The following is a 17,971-nucleotide window of genomic DNA, read 5'->3' on the forward strand; positions in this document are numbered from 1 at the left end:
AAATAAGCATAAAAAGCTGCACATGCCATTTGTTATGACTCTGTTAACCACTCGAGTGCAGTGGGAGGGATTAGTTTGCTGAGGCTTCCTCATTACCACAAAGCGAGGGAGCCAACTTTGCTCATCAGGGCTCATATGTATCTACAGGATGTGCCTGGTTAGAAGTAATTCCCCTCAATAACGTCACACTTTGTCTCTTTTTTTCACTTCAGTTTGCATAATGCATAATTGAAGAGTGACGACTTGTGTAATTTTCTATCTCAACTGACCCAAGTCCAGAACAAGAACGTTCCATGTAGTTACAGATGGGGAGCAGAAGCCAGGCTCAAACTCTGGCTTTCATCAAAACTTTTGTAAATTCTCTGAAATCGGTGACATTCAACTTGATCGTGATGTTTAATAATTCACTTTCCACTTTTGCTCAATGCAGGTCTGGACTCCTCTCATTTTCGTTCCGAATGCATTTACCATCCTTAATACTTTTCCACCAAGTCACATTTTCATCCAAGAAAGTGTGCAAATACAAGAGAGAAAAAAAAGAGGAAGGAAAGCACATATTTCTCACTTGCCAGGGCACAGCACAACTCAACCTCAAGGCACCAGTTGGATGAGCCGAACAATAAGAGTCAATGACAAATCGGACGTGGTGCATTCCTTGGGCAAACACTCACCTCATAAAGGGAGACGGGTAGGCAAACACTCACCTGCCCTAAGCTAATAACGCGTGTGGAGGCAAACACACAAACACACTCGCACATGTACACACTTGAGCTCGTCGATACCTTGAGACAATGGTGGGAATTAAACTGCTCACAACTGTGTTAGCAAAAAAGATGGGACCACGTTTGATCTCAGAGAGCCACATGTAGCATTTTTCATAACAAAATCATAGCAAAGAGGAATGCAGGGGCTCTGTGTCTCTTTGTACTGTATTACCGTGCTATGTGAAGCGTGGAAATAGACTGGTACACAACTATAATGTATATGACAGGCTCGCTCTGTTTGGGGTTTCTCTTAATCATTGCACTGCAAAAATAAACAGAAATTGAATTATTTTAACTAAGGCCATCATGATGGCTGCAGGAGGAGGATTTAGGCGGCTTACACGTAATGTATTTTGTAATAAGTTGCACATTATAAACCACATGGCTGCACATAGCCTCCTCAAAACGTGTGTGTGTGTGTATGTATGTGTATATGTGTGTGTGCGTTTCTGATCGCCTGTGTTTAAAAACGTCTGTATGCTCAGGAAATCATTGATGACTGTACTTTCCGACCAAACAAATCACACACATTTTCCCCCTCAGGCCTTCTTTCCCAGCCGAGCAGAGCAAAGCTCCAGTGACAGCACCGCTTCGCTCAGTGGGATGCACCCTCAACACTTCCTGACCATGTGACTCCCTCCAGCTGCCTCTTGATTGGGCGCTCAGAGGCGGCGAGGATGAAGAGAAGAAGTGGAGGGGGAGGCGGTGGTGGAGGAGGGTGGCGGGTAGCTGGCTGGCAGCAGACACATGAGAGAAAACAAATTCCTGCCCCATTGCCATGGAGATGAGTCAACAGCAGGTCGGGGGGGAGCAGAGAGGGCCGGGGGTTGTGGGGCACAGGCTGACCTGCTGTAGTTAACAATTCATCCCCGTATCCGGCTCCCAAATGATTGGGCAAACACTGAGTGCTGCGGAGTCAAAAGGGCCCCAAGGGGCTGAGAGAGGGGCATCACCCTGGGGTGACGCGCTGACAGGCGCACACTGGTTGGTAGAGGGTGGACCAGCTGAATGAGGGAGTAAGGGATAGGGGGCACCAGTGGGGAGGGAGCGGGGCTGATGGGATGTGGGAGAGGGGCTAAGTACACTGAGTCCCGCAGGCTACAGCACAGTCACAAAACAGTATTAATGGCTGTGGCTTTAAAAAGCAGTGTGATTAAATGCTTTGTGTTAAAATGCCATGTCGAGGATGAGAACAATCTCTTTAGTAAACCACAACAAATATCATGCAGTAAATTCTGTCTAAATTCTTCATGTTAAGCTAAATAATTAACATTTGGCTGCCAGTTGTGCCAACGGTTAAAAGTTGCATCAGTTTTATGAGGCTAAACCACAGCAACACTAAAAGTCTCTGGCATACGTCCGCTTTGTTACAGATAGTGAAAACATTCAGCACATCTGGGTCAGCCGCAAGAGCTGCAAAGTAAAACACTGCTGGTAAGAAAAGCCTGGAGATAAGGACACAGCATCACCCTGTGACAACAAAGGCTACATTCACATTACAAGGCTTGATGCTCAGTTCCAATTTTTTCTCCACATCCGATCCTTCTGCCTGTGCTGTTCACATTTGTGTTTGAAGTGACACATATCTGAGATTAATGCCCTGAAACGCCTCACATGCAACCAGTAACATCACACACATTACATTTGCATTGGAACAACACAAAATATCACATTTGCAAGACAGGGAGGAAAATGAATATAGTAGCGATGCAAGCTTCATTTCCTGAACAAATTGCTGCGGATTTCAAATGACAGTTGTTCACAGACGCTGATCTCCCAAACAGAAACACATGGCTAATTACTATGCAGAATGACGAACGCTGGAAAAACAAATGTGTAGCTTTGGGAGGAATGTATTTGTTTTTGGTATGCAGCTGTAGTAAAATGGGCTTTTGGTCCAATGGGACATTTTCCGAACAACTGAAGCTTCAGGATTATGAGCCGTAAAAGCAATGGCATGAAGGTGAGAAGCAGAGGGAATGCAAAAGCCATATAGCTCTATTAGTAGCTACTGCTGGTAGTTCTGTGGAAAAAGAGTCGGTGCGGGAGGAATCAGGAGTGCTGGGGCCGCGTAGTTGAGGGTTTCACAGAGGAACAGTATCCCCAGAACTTAACAATGTCCAAGGCTATTACAATATAGCTGTCACCACCTCGTGACAAGGCAGAACTCAAGGATCGCAAGGATCTGACAGTAAGGCTCAGTATTGGCTGGAGACTGGGGCAGCAGCAGTATAGCTACAGCAGATATGTACTGGGTTTAGGACCACTAATGAAAGTGGCCCAGACCTGATTGGAAAAAATGGATTTCAGTCAGGAACACAGCGGTATTATAGTAGTAGTAGTAGTAGCAGTATTATATTTGGCGGTATGGCTCTGTTCTGGGGCCTCTTTGCTTTTCCTAGACCTACGCAGAAAGCCTCTTCCACTGCGCCACTGTGGAAAGCCTATGGAGGAGAGACCACACCTCTCCACCCTTCCACGCGCTTCTGTAGAAAGCTGTCAGGCAGAGAGAGCAAACCTCCCTGCCCTTCCATATGCAAATGAGGGAAGCCTGAGTCAGAGAGAGCAAACCTCCCTGCCCTTCCATGCGCCTACTTGGAAAGCCTAAGGCAGGGAGAGCAGCAGCAAAGACCCCCAAGAACAGAACAGAGCAGCATCAATGACAAACAGAAATGACATTGATAAGTCAGACACAGCATGAAAAGGAGGAGCTGGGGTGGAGGCGGGTTGCAAAGGAGGAAGCAACAACAGTAGGAAGGCCAGAGCAGTTTAAATAGGGCGCCCTGAATAAGATTCGCCAATTGGTTGCATTGAAAGGAGTCATGTGATATATCAGCTGACTCCCTTCCATCAATCAGCTGCTCCATCAGTTAACTGAGATCAGCTGATGTAGCTGGGATGTGAGCTGAGCTTGGTGTCCTGCCTGAACTAACGCTAACCTCAATTTCTGTGTCCACACTCTGAAAAAATCATAACTGTGTCACATGAGAGCAAAAACTTGGGACACATGGTTAAGCACACGGACATAGCGAAAATGAACAGGAGAGAACTTTAACACTGTGGCACCAAAAGCACACTGAGACTATTTGCAGTCTTTTGAAACATATATATACTCACCAGAAGATCCCTTGGAAGCAATTAAAGGTTGACATCTCATTCCAAGAATTTGGATTCCTTCACTGTGAAAGAGAAAAAAAAAAAAAATCAAAAGAGGGCAAACGTCACTTCACACACCACCTACAGTATATAGTATTACATTGCTATATCTGCTTAACTCTTCACTCTCCATTTGTTCAGCTGGGTTCATTTAGGTAAAACACTGTTAGAGCATGTAATATGAGGTACGAATGGAAAACGGTTGAAAGCCTCAACCCACAGGACCAGCTTCCAAAACACTGACCACTTTACAGTGGAGCAGAGCGCCGTCTGACAATAATGGGTCAGGGACAGAAATAACAGACGGACGACGGGTGGATCTCATCAATGTCACTCTGTACAGAAGAAGAACCACAAGGCTTCCATACTGTACTTATAACAGGCCAGACTTTATGTAGTGTAAGGTTTTGTCTCAGTCAGCAGAAGCCGTCACAGGGAACTTCATGCAGTGTCACGGCTTGGTTTGCTCCCCAGAATGGCAAACCGAATCCCATTATCCAATTGGCCATCTTGCTTTTAAGGGTTGAAATGCCACCATTACATTACAGCAGACCTTTCACTGGGCAGCGGTGTAAGGAGGGTGTGTAAGCAGAGGGGACCTGTTACTGGTTCTCCACTGCTACTCACGTCAGAGCTCAGTGTTTTCATAAACACTGCTGAAGCATGTCCTTCCTTTAGTGGGAATTAGGATCCTCTCTGTAATAATCCACCCAACAAATCTTATAAATGAAAAACAGGACTGCATCATTTATAGTGCGTCTGTCAGAAAAAGAGAGGAGAGAAAGTTACAAAAACAAAGGGGGGGGAAAGTGAGATTATGATAAAAATAGCAGATGTTGAGAGTCACTTCTCGAAAGGTGTGTCATTCAGGGAGTTTGGGACGAACTTTTGGCCACAGCCGAGCTCTAAATTTAGCATATTTACTAAAATAAAAAGTGAGTTCAGTTGCTGGCACTGAGAACTTTCTCCTCCCCGTTTATGACCTCAGTGGTGCAGCCGGCGTCACTCATGACGAAATACAAACCATATAAAACAACAAAAAAAGACCTCCTCAAATACTCCGAGTACATAAGGAAACAACCGCAACTAAATGTTCCCTGTAAATGATCCTGTTATGGCAATCCAAGTCCAGATCAACAGAAAAATATGGTTTTGCACTTCCTAAATTTAGAACAGAGTTTGAACATAAATTACTTTTTACACAACAACTTTAAACAGAGCACAGTGTCTAGTTTGATATTTAAAAAAAAGCCTTTAACTGGAGTTTCTACGATACTTGACTGTGTGTACATTACAGGGAGGTAACTCAGGATGTATGACACATGTAGAAAGCTACCGTGTTTGTTTACTGTATCCATACATGCCGGGGATGAGCCTGTGTGTGGCAGGCTGGGGAGGATGCCCCTGGGCCAGGCTGAGGAGTAACTGAAGCAGAAGTCCCATCTAAGCTCTAAAGCATGCAAGTATCAGGCCTGTAACTAAAACACAAGCATAAACACGGGCGATGTTAGGGATTACACCCTGCAATAGCGCCGCAGGAAACCACAGACAGCACAGGTGTAACCATCGCCACGGACACATTCTTCCCCATCTCCGTTCTGCCAGTGGAGGTTTGAGTGACAGCTCATCATCTGCTCTTGTTGGCTGCGTGAAGCTTGTGTAAACATCTGCGAGCGTTTGTATGTCTGTGTGTGTGTGTGTGTGTGTGTGGGGAGCGGGAGCCACAGGTGAGGAAGACTAACACACACACACAGAGGGATTACAATGGCCTAATGTCATATCGGAGAGGCCTCGAAGCACAATACCACACACTGAAAAATCTGTCCTTTGAGAAACTTTATTATATTTCATATCTCACTTTCCCTTGAGAGTTGAATCTAATCTGATGCATCAATTTTAACAAAATATCAGATAATAGCACAGAAAATTTTAAATACTGTTTTCACTATTTTAAAAACATGATGTTTTCCACGGAGTAAAAAGATTAAGATTTAGAGAGAGCAGCAGGTTCAAGGGGAGGAAAGCACATTTCCTCAGTAAACAGCACCCTCTAGAGCAACACCCTACATTCAATCCTGCACCTCACTTTCATTGTTGCAGCCTGTCCCGTCATAAACAGCAGAAAATTATGCTCACATGGCAGATTCATCAGCAACGATTACTTCATTTAATCACATCAATTGTGAAAATGAGAAAATCAGACAAGCTCACAGGCTTGTGATTTTTTTTTTTCTGTATCAGATACCAAATGAGCAGACTGTCTTGTTCTCCAGCTTGTTTCTGAGCCACATATGTGTGATTACAGAGGTGAGGTCGAACCACTCATTCTCCCAGTGTGAGTTGATAATGAGGCAGGCCGTTATTAAGATGTTTGCTTTAATCGTGTGCAGGGTTATTAGGGGTGGTTTACAGTGCACAAGAGAGATTAACGTAGGCCACGCATGACGGAAAGAGCTGGGGAGGCCAACGATAAGCCAGCTACCCACAACTGTGAAGCGGGCTGAGAAATATGAGCGCACAGTAGGACGTGAAACCCAGCAAGACAAACCTCTCGCTCATTCTCATTCTCTCTCTCTCTCTCTCTGTCTGTCTCTTTCGCCCTCTCTCTGTTCGCCTCAAATCACGTTACACAACCACAAAGGAATGCCTCGTATATCGGAGGCAGATTTAAAAGAAGTGGAAAGGAAAAGAACAGTAAAGAGAGGATCGCAGAGGGATCTAAAGAAGCAGTAGGTGTTGTTTGGTTCCCTCTCTGTTTGTACAGAAGGACAACATGGCAGGGAGCTCGGCAGCACTGCAGTGACACACAAGTCCAGACTCATACGCACCTAACTACTCCACACATGCTTACATAAACTAAATCAGCCCAAGACACACAGTTGCGCGCACCATCCAGGGAGCACTAGACGTTTCCTCTATATTTTTCCATGCCATTAACAAAAATAGACATTGTACTGTTTCAATACATTTTGCTGGGATTAAGGGAGCACTTGGAAATCCATCATTTTATGAGCTTTTAAACTTTCCCACAGAATTCCCACTGTTTTCTTTCCATGCTTTTGACCCAAACACATTAAAGTAGCACTCAATTAGGACGGCACACGAAGCCTGAAATGTGCCACTTGTACGCTACTTAAACGTGACATATAGCTCCCACCACCCATGTTTATGAGACCCGTGCTGCATTAAAAAACAAAGCTATTTCCGGATATGGAAAGTCATTCATTAAATACAATTATTTTTAAATATTTTGGAAAAACTGTTGAAGTTGTAAACTGGAGCTGGACTGTTGGTACATCAGGTGGATCCACACTATTATGTTATTTACCCTCCGAGGCTAAATGCTCTGATTGGAAAACAAAAGTCAGATTTGGTTCACATCAATGTTATCCACGTCTCTGTTGCTTTATTTCATTCAGTTGCGCAAGAAATAAGCCACAAAAACCTAAGATTAAAACGAACATGTCGCAGATCCTTTTGCACAGTGCGGTTTGACTGCATTAGTAAAAGGTGTGTGTGTGTTTGTCTATGTGTGAATCAAGTTAGCAGAAGGTCAGAGTGGTGAAGTATTAGAGCACTGTTTGCTCTCTTGCATGTACTCTTGGGGACCAGCCTGTTTGAGAGTTTGAACAGTGACGTGTGAAACCCGTAAAAACAGGACATAGCGTCGCTCTGTTTGCTCAAGAACACCCAAAGAATAGACTGCCATTACAAAACAAATCCCTCCACCTGCATTCCTCCCGTCCATCAAACCTCTACCTGTTGAACAAGATATGACACAGAGCGGAAAAGGTAGTTACAAGAAGATCGACTTCGTGGTGGGATGACTTGCAATTTGTTCAGATGTTGTCAGCTCTCTGACCTTCATAGTTGACCCAAGGAAAGAGGCATGCATCCACAAGTTCGCCTGCTCTTTGGCTCACTCTTGTGAGTATGAGCATGTGCACACTAACACAGAACACATTTCATATATTTCATTTTATAAACACTGTCTGACAGAATTCAGGGAAGGATAGATGAAATTAGTTTCAATTTTTGAGCGGCTGTTGCATCATGATCCTTACAAAATATTATATAATTCAGCCAATAAAAACACAGCTCTACAGTTGGACTTAATTACACCTTTGAGCAAAAGACTTTTATAATGACCCTGAAACACTGTAAATCACATGTTGACAGCACTGTATGACATTTTGCCAGCGAAACAATGTGGCAGTTTGGAAACAGCGTAATTAAGAAATGCAAGCGACTCTAGTCATAGGTGTAACTAGACTGAGAGCACGTAGTCGTCACTCACAATAAAACCTATTGTCTCATGTGCTGCTGTTGGTTGAAAGCTGCATTTGAACTATATTTGGTTCATGCTGAGAGGCTTTCTGAATTAAGTCCAAACCCTCTGGTTACAACTGATCAACAGGCCTACAGACGAGACAGGACAAAATATGAGGAGAAATTATCTCAAGCGCTTGCACTGCTTGCAATAATTAAAGCTACATTATAAAATTAAATAGCATCTATTTTGATATTGGATTCATTGTTTAAATCATTTCAAATTTCAACCAAAAAATGTGCAATTTGCTAATTTTATTTTCTTAATTATGGTGTTTTTCATCATTGTTTTACATCATTGTAAAATTAATAGCTTTGAACTTTGGACAGTTAGTCCGAAAGCTTCCCATTGAGCTCAGGGAAACTGAGAATGGCATTTTAACATTTTCTACATCAAATTTAAAAAAAAAAAATCACCAGATTAGGGCAGCAATTGCAGTATTTTCATTACTGTTTAATATGCTGATTTTTTAAAAAAAATAATGATTTAACAAATCGCTCTATAAATCGTTCTTTACATGAGAAAACTTAAATATATGTCAGTCATAATCCCCCAGAGTATACGGTGACTCAGGGCTGGACAATATAGAACAAATCAAATATCAAAATATTTTTGACCAAGTACCTCAGTATTGATACTGCAACAATACTGTAGGGATGAGAATTTGTAATTTCACAAAATATTTAAACAATGGGATTTTTGATAAATAATAATCAGTAATAAGGAAATCAAGACTAAAAGGGTGAAATCAAATAATAGAACAGCTAGAACTAAGTTTAGAAAATGACATCACTCTACTGCAATGTAGCCTTTAAAACCAGGAAAAGACAACACTTATGATGCAGCAATATCCAAAATCTAAGACAGATCCAGTTTCATATAACAATATCAATATAATATTGATATATTGCCCAGCCCTGAGATTACTTCCTCTTTTTCTTTTAACTTATTTTGTTTATTTTGTCAGACCAACAGTCCAAAACCTCAAACACAATTTAATAATGTGAGATAAGGAAAAGCAGCACATGCTCACGTTTGAGAGGCTGGAACCATTAAATGTTAATTAAAACATTAATAGATTATTAAAAAAGCTGCCAATGACTTGATTGTGAAAATACCTATTGCAGCCCTTATTCATATTTTGACGCACACTTCCATGGTAGTCAAAATGCTGCACAGTGTTGTGATAGACACTTTACCCCATGAACTGCATCTCACATTCTGAAGCACCGAAAGGCAACAGACAGTTTAATAACTCTGCCTTTTTTCCTGCCTTCTGTCCAGCATCTGTTACATGAAACATTTTAATGATGTTTTCGGCAGAGATGCTCATCTTGCTCTTATGTAACATGTGATTCAACCCATGAAAACAAACCGATGGATCCGATAGTAAAGCTGGGGTAACGCTGGGTGGAAATCCATCAACTGGAACATATGAAAGGGGAGAGAGGCACCACAAGATTCCAGCACCCCTCCCTGCCATCATCCTCGTATCAGAGGAGCCATTGGGAGAACTGGATGTGATTTGTATGTGTGTTTTTGAAGAGGGGTGCTCATAAACAGCCATGAAAGGGGCCCCTCTATTCAGCCTGCCAGCAAAGATGCACTTCATTGGGCTGGCCTTTTGTTTTCCCCTGTTCACAAAACCTTAAGCATAGAAAAAAAAAGGGGTTGATTCTCTCGATGTGTGCAGGCCCAAATGATGCCATTAGATGGGTGCCCGCTTTGGGTGAAAAAGGCTTCAGTAGCGCTTGAAGTGATTTAAAAGACGCAGGAGAGAGCTGCCTGCAAATCCTGTTTGGGAATAACACTGGAGGAGAATGGGGAGGCAAAATGCCAAGCTAGTGATCATTCTATAGTATGCAAAATTGCTCTCAACTCCATGAGTGCGGTGGGTGTTAAAACAAAAGATGCGGAGCATTCCTTTGTCACGTGACATGGGTCAATGTGCTGCAGTGGTGCGTGGGGTTAGGAAGTTCACCAAACTTCCCACGCTGCCTCTCACCATAAGATCACAGTTAAAGCCTCTAACACTCTTCATTATTGGCAGGGGGGGAATTTTGTTTCCAAAAATGGGCCAACACCCAATTGCCCACGCAGGGATGAGCCATCGGAAAAAAAAATACAAGACTTCCTCATCGGCATGACAAGGCTAACACACCGATTACAAACCCAGGAGGGGAGGATGACGGAGAAGACAGAAAATAGGCGTTTTTTACATTAAGTTGCACAAAAAAATGTGGTATGTTAGTGATGTCACAGCGATACAATGACTAAACAGCACAGGTATGTCATCCGCTGATACTGTAACACTATAATGCAAAAAGACAAAGCCTGTGCACCTCTCCGCTCAAGCCATCTAGAACGATTCCAATCGAGCAAGCAGGTGATAATGTGACAATGACACTGTGCCAGCCAATGGCATTGTGCGGGGCATGTCATCATGGTGCCTGCTCGCAGACAGCAACCTAATAGGTATGAGAACCTCGCAGTGTCAACAAAAGGGACAGTGCCAAGCAAAACCACTTGTTGTGAGTGAGAGGGCTCCTGAACAGGCTAGGTCTGGTTCCACTCTGCTCAGCCCTTCATTTCCAGTTACACTATGTCTCCTTGACATCTCAGCTATCAGGAAGAACATTTCTTGTTTGTTTTTCTTTCGCAAACTCAGGCGCTATTTTCAGCAGCCACCCACGCTTACTCTCAGGTGATCTGCTCAGTGTTTGAATGCTTTGGAGGATGTATTTGTTTATGTTAGTCTCTTAGTTTATAATTTCTTTTGTTGCTGCTGCATTGTGACATACTGACAAGACCATCATAAACATCAGAAATAATAAGCAGGTAGATAGAAGGTAGGACTAAATGATTTGTATTGGCGGATACAATTATTGACATGTAATTAATCCTGTAATTACTTGAGGTTTATTGTGCAAATTGTCCTCATTCAGGGCGTAGAAGAAGCAATCATGTTCATTGTTGTGCATGATTATTGTAGGCTCATGGGATAGTGTTCTTGAAAAGGGCCTCCTGTACCAACGCTAAGCAGTCTTCTAGAGAGGCTAAACTTTGGAAAGGTAAAAGTACAGGAAAATTCTAATCTTTAAAAACATCATTAGAAATCATTATTCCTTCACACCAGGTGAGCTAACAGTGAGTGGGTTGGAAACACTCAGTGACTCAAATGGGCTCCAAACTGATGGGTTTTCCCCCTCTTGGTGTATTTGTCAGCTGTCTGGCCTGCCAAGCAGTATCACCTCTGATTGCACATGACAGGGTAGTCAAATGCCCTAAATACCTCACTTATCAGTGCTCGTTAGTAACACAGTCTGAGAAGTTTGTGATAAAGTTTCTGCTGTAGACTACAGTCACCTCTGGTACATATGGACAGTAACTTTATGTGGACACACTGTTTTCTTCTGGACAGGTGGTTGTATCTACAGTATCACATCTACAGTACAGCTTATTCTCAAGGTTTGTCTTCCACTCAGGGATGGATACAGAATGAAACAACTTCTTTTTAATTCCACTGCAAGTAACTAACCAACGTTGAGCCCTGCAGGGAAGTTTAGACACCGAGCAGAAATGCTGTGACGAGAAATCTGAACATGACACCCCAGCAGCTGCTCCTCGAGAGGCTTATGTTTCCCATATATTGTACTACATGGTATGTGAAAGATAATAAAATGGAGAACATAATTAACTACTCATAAAAATTGACATAAATGAGAACGATGTAATGGTATTCTGTTCTTCTGGAATGCAACCGCACTCGACAGACTGCAGTAGTCAATCAAACTTAAGTGTTTCTTGCCAAAATTTTCCTGGAAAAATGCCAGGACTGAACATACACTGAGCATGTTCTTTAAATTTAAGCAAACATAATTTACGATGCATCAAAAAAAAAAGTGTCATGCTAACAATGAGATAGGCCTCTGGTGATTACTTGCATCCAGGGCTGTAGTCAAGACCATCTAAACCAAGACCAAAATCAGCGTATCCAGAAGAGGACAAGATCAAGACTTCGAGGAGCCGAGACCAAGTCAAGGCCAAGACCAAGGTAGGGCAGACTAAGTCAAGACCAAGAACAGACCACTGTGAGTCCCAAATTGCATGGGACACTTATGATAAAAATGTGGAACAGCAAACCATAGGTACTCCTCAAAGTGAAACGAAAGATCCGCGTTCCCATTAAAACACTCACAGAAAACAAATCATTCTCCTCTTGTATTGCCATATACGTAGAGTACAAGTCATTAAAAGGCATTGCAGAGGTGAATTCTATGTATGTGAATTCTCCATTGCTTTCTAGTTAAGAACTGAAATTAACTTAACCATCTTTATTCAACATCCTTTTTGGACACGCAATTCAGTGATATCCCTGCAATTATGTTCTTGACCGGTCTTGAAATAAAATCCGCAGTTGTCTTTGTCTGAGACAACACAGAGAAAATTAGGTCAACTTCGAGACCAGGAGCTTTAAACAGTAGTCTTGAAACTGGTTTTCAGACTACACATCCTGGGTTTCAATTCATAAACAGAGTTATCAGATTTAAGAGAGACGGTAATGTTACAAAACACGTTCTTTACGAGAACACATTTCCACAGAGTCCATTCAAACCACGAATGATGCAAGACAATATGTGGTTTCATTTCATTAATACTTCTGTGTGAAAGCAAGTAGCAGGTTCTCAAAGGTGAAAACGTAACTGGGGTAGAACCTAGCAGCCGTGATGTCAGTGGAAGTTTTTACCAGGATGCTTGATATGGGTCCTGTGGGCTCCTGCTGATAAGATTGAGGAGCAGGTCATTAAGAGACCCTCAGCAAACTGCTTGTTGGCTAACAATGCTGCCTCAGTCCCAGCTATCGGGCCATCTCAACACAGACCACATGTGGGCTAGCCGGACTCAGGTAATCAGGGCTGTCAGAATGGGACCAGCTCCTCTTGCAGAAACCATAAACTGCCATCTCCACCCTATAAAAGTATTTCTGCTGAACATACAGGATAGGGAACTTTGCATAAAAATATTTTATGATTTTTATTTAAGAGTAGGAAAATTAATCCTGAAGGTAGCTGGGCACTTCTGCAAGGACTCACTCTGTGCTTTGAGTCAAGAAAACATTTCCCACTCCTCCACTCTCAAGTGACCCTCCTTGCACAAGCATCGCCACAGACTCTCTGTCGAACCGGTTGGTGGCGAAATCACTGTTCACTGTGATGCCTGTTGTCATGGATACACCCAGGTGTTGCTCACGAGCCAGTGCAGAAGAATCAGAAAGCCAAGGCGCTCACTAATCCTCCTCCATACCAAAGTGTGTCAATAATCAGGAATGCACTGCCTAAACTAACCCATTGTTCCTTTGCCAACAAAATCACAAATATAAGCACTGACACTGCCTCTGGGCACTGCCGTCTCTGGGACTGGAAAAGAAATGAACTGAAGAGAAACAACAAGAGTCAGAGATGGAAGAGGGAAGCTTTGATACCTCTCCAGACAGCTTAATACTGTCTAAATCATAAAGCTTTCTACTACAGTGCATGGGGGGGACGTATAGTGTTGTACTGTTGGGGATTGACTAAAGCTGAGTAGTAGCTTTTTTTATACAGTAGGACAAAGTCAGAGATCCTGAGAAGACCAGCTGCTGTCAACAGTTGGAAGGCTTTGAACTAGCACTAAGCCCTGAGACAGCAGGAAATATCCTCCTCACGTCTTTGAACTCAGCCCCATTAGAGTTCAATTCAAAACATAAAATGTAATAGAAAAATAATCTCACAAGGATTTATACAGACGCACCTCACAATGGAGTCTGATCTTTGTGGACAAAAGCGGCCAAGAGGTTGCCTACTGTTCATCTGTCACTGAGTCAATTTTTATTACTTCGCTCCTGTGCATGGTATGTGGCAAGCTGCCACGTTCAAAATGACTGGGGACGCTCTAAAAATCGTTTGTCTCCCGAGTCATTATTCTACACATCTTACTTTTAAGAGGCTGAATGGTAGCTGACACGTTAAAGAGTCATCTTGACGTAAAGCAGCAGCAACTCAACCATCTTACACCAAACCACAGCTCATACTTTAAGATCAGACGTGCAGACATGAGTAGTTCTGAGTCCATCCTATGTAAGACAAGACAATAGCTCATCTGTTGTCTCTCCTCCTCTGTGAATGTGTGTGTGTGTGTGTGTTTTTTTTAAATGTTGCGGTGTAACAGAACAGAGGAGAGCAGAACCGGGCAAACGGATGCGGCCGGAGTGGTGAGACCATAGTGGAACGCCCCGGCACTGAAAAGGTCCTCCTGAGAGCTTTATTGTGTGGGGCGGCTAGCCGCAATGAGTTCTGTTTCCTTGAGATGCAAGGCCTCGCTGCAAGCCACAACAATGAGCATCTTTGTCGAGCACCACTATTATCTTTGCACATTACTGTAAATGACAGGAGAGGGTAGTGTGTCGAAGATCCCATTTAATGAGCTCCAGGTATGTGCTTGTCATAAAACGAGAAACTAATTTCAACATCTGCAGAGCTGAGCTCATGTGCCTTCGGTGTCTATTAAGAGCATGTTAGTGCTGATCTGGAAGCTGCTTCTACGGAAAGTAATTTTAGACATTTTAGCTCTGAGGAAATTAAGTCCATAAAATCTGATCAGTTATTTTAAATGTCATCTCTCAAAACACCATTCTCTGGAGGCAAATGTAAATTTCAAACTGTTCATCTTAAGGTGCAGTCACACTGGTTTTCACTGGGCCAAACCACATATGAATGTTTACTTTGTAGCATATTCTTATTTTTTTGAGGGGTTTGCAATTAAAATTGAAACAGGGCTTGAAACCAAAGGTTATATGGATGCACAAGTTACTTTTTTATTGAACAGAATTGGGCAGCCTTTCTGGTAGTTAGGAAACTTTAACTATGGACTTTTCTGGGTTCTTTATGGTCTTGAAATCACATTTAAGAAATACTTCACCCATGAAATGACCATTTGTACATTAACAACTCACCACAAGTCATGTGATGAAAAGTTTCTCTTTTTTCCCTCGCCTGCCTCCACAGTGAACGGAGAATCCAAAAAAGAGAACATTCTTCATGAACTGAGGTAATTTTAAATTAATTTTTTAAATTTTTTATACTTTATTAATCCCCGAGGGGAAATTCAATTTTTCACTCTGTTTGTCAATTACACACAGGTCCGAACACACACATGCACAAGCAGGACCTATACATGCACTAAGTGGAGAGATGTCAGAGTGGGCTGCCCATGACAGGCGCGCTGAGCGATTGGGGGGTTCAGTGCCTTGCTCAGGGGCACCTCGGCAGTGCCCAGGAGGTGAACTGGCACCTCTCCAGCTACCAGTCCACGCTCCATATTTTGGTCGGTACGGGGACTTGAACAGGCGACCCTCTGATTCCCAACCCAAGTCCCTATGGACTGAGCTACTGCCGCCCCAAAATGAAATGGAGTCATCACACAGTGTGTGCAGTATAATCCAAGTCTCATTTATCGTGTCGTAAGCTCAGTACTTCCCAAACATGTGCATTTTCACTAAAACATTAAGATGTAAAACACTTTTGCACAGTAACAGTCTCACACCGAGGCACACTCAGGACATGCTACTTGCATGCAGAAGTGTTCATAAGGTACTACCAAAAAGTAGACTACTGAGCATATGACTGGATAAATACTGCACAAGTTGTGTGACAGTTTGTTAACGAATGTTTTGATATAGTTTTGCTGTTGTTAAATGTGGATCCAGTTTACTTCACTTCATGAAGAGTGTTTGCCTTTTTTGGACTCTCCGTTCATGAAGGAGCCATGCAAGAAAAACAAAGTTTTCCTTACAGATTCAAGGTACTACATGGTGAATGATTGTTATACATGTACAGGTCATTCTTTGGGGGGAAGTTTTCTTTTAGACTTCAACTTACTGATTATGGGGTTTGTGTTGTGGAATTGGTGTGTTTTAAGTGTCAGTCTGACTGTACACACCACAAAGAAGACGACAAAGGTGCACTTTTTCAGGAAGTCTTGGTGCTCAAAATGGAATTGTTCTCATTATGTACATGTTGCAAAGACTGAGTAAATTGTCCATACTTGGTGTAAATGCACCCCAAGGAGCTAGAAACACAGATTATCTTGTTAAGTCAACAGGTCAAAGGCAATCAGACAGGCACAGGCTCTTGACCTCCCCTGCTAGATTACAGCTCAACCTGAACTTGACCCCTCCATCACCTGATTTAAGAGCCTGCGTTTTAGACGGAGCTGGTTGGCTGAGGATCATCTGACCCCAGACTTGTAGAACTTGGCCCTCCTCACTTGGCAAGTGCTCACTCGTCCTAATGTCATGTGTCTAATTGCTCACGCTGCGTGGGATGTGAAGTCTGATATAAGGTACATTGTTGCGCGGGTGTGTGTGTGTGTGTATGAATGTGTGTGTGTGTGTGTATGTCATCAGGAGCAAAGCTAACGCTTGCCTGCAGCAACACACACACTCATGTCTTCACCCACCACAACCTATCATTACCGCTGTCACGTAGCCACCTCCGCAGCGGGCCTCACAAGCCCCAACAACCACCGGCACACACACCTGGAGGGCCAAACACTTAGTTCCCAGCTTCGTAAACACAGCCTTTTAACACACACAGATGCACACACACATATATCTAAACACACACACACACACACACACACACACACCTATTCATATCCTGCAGCCTCAGCTTCTACCTTGCCCCTCCCATTCATGGTAAAGTATGTCTCACTTTTCTATCTCCCTGACCGCAAATGCTTTAGTGCTATTTAATTTATTTCCTTTGTTATCATTTCTTCACCGGCTGAGTGAAACAGCACACAAACTGCAGAGCCAGGTTGGCAGCTGCTTCCAGGCTGCTCCTGTGACTAGACAAACAACAGGCCACAGTATGTATTCGAGAGCAAATGCAATACGGAGAAATGGATCGTGAGAAGTTGAACAGTGAAATTCAGCAAAAAGAAATTGAACGTTTTAATCTAGTTTCAGGCTCAGCGGATGATTCTACGAGCTTGATATTCAACCGCAATGTCTTCCTCCTTGCATGTTTCTTCATCTCTGTTTGCTCGAGCGAGGGAAACTTGAGAGTGTAAACGGTTGAAAGAACACATAAGACCACTGAGCAAACATGTGGCTGACGTTGCACACCTGAGCCCAGCCTGCCTGCCACACATGCGTGACCTTTACAAAACGCTGTCACCGCGACAAATCACACACAAGAAAAACTTTGGATGATCTCCGCCCACCGGTTTAGGGCTGCTCAGTGCAAACAGACACTTCAGTCAGAGTCAATCGACAGAACAATGGGGAACCATTGGGACATGCTACCCCAACAGAAGCCTTTGAAAAAGACAAGAATCACTGTGGTGTTTGCCCTCCTTTGTCATGTTACAAGGTTGTCTTGGGCCTCTGCTTGCTCTGCACCATGTTCTATTCAGAGAGGGCTTAGTGTGTAGCAGGTTCCTCTGATAGGTGTGTGAAACTTGAAACCCACAGGCTTTAGAGGCAAACTGTGCAAATGGAGAATCCTGAAAAACAGCATGTCACACCTTACAGGCTTCAATTCCCAGAAAACAAAAGCAGGGTATCTAGAATATCAGTGAGTTTTCCTACAAGGACCCTGACCATGAAGGATTTTTCTTGGAAATTAGTAACTGCATCATGCTTTGCAATGGCATGTGCATGTATAAAATATCAAGTAGC

At 43.0% G+C, this 17,971-nt stretch overlaps 1 long non-coding RNA gene across 1 annotated transcript in view; it reads right to left on the reverse strand.

Annotated features, from left to right (window-relative positions):
• The window catches only part of LOC125880027 (uncharacterized), a 60,628-nt gene that overhangs the window by 16,433 nt on the left and 26,224 nt on the right, over positions 1-17,971 (reverse strand). The window contains exon 2 of the long non-coding RNA XR_007448009.1: positions 3,882-3,943. This is a non-coding gene — a long non-coding RNA (uncharacterized LOC125880027). The remainder of the gene's footprint in view (positions 1-3,881; positions 3,944-17,971) is intronic.

This window comes from Epinephelus fuscoguttatus, linkage group LG19 (genome assembly GCF_011397635.1).
Source record: "Epinephelus fuscoguttatus linkage group LG19, E.fuscoguttatus.final_Chr_v1".
Lineage (NCBI taxonomy): Eukaryota > Metazoa > Chordata > Actinopteri > Perciformes > Serranidae > Epinephelus > Epinephelus fuscoguttatus.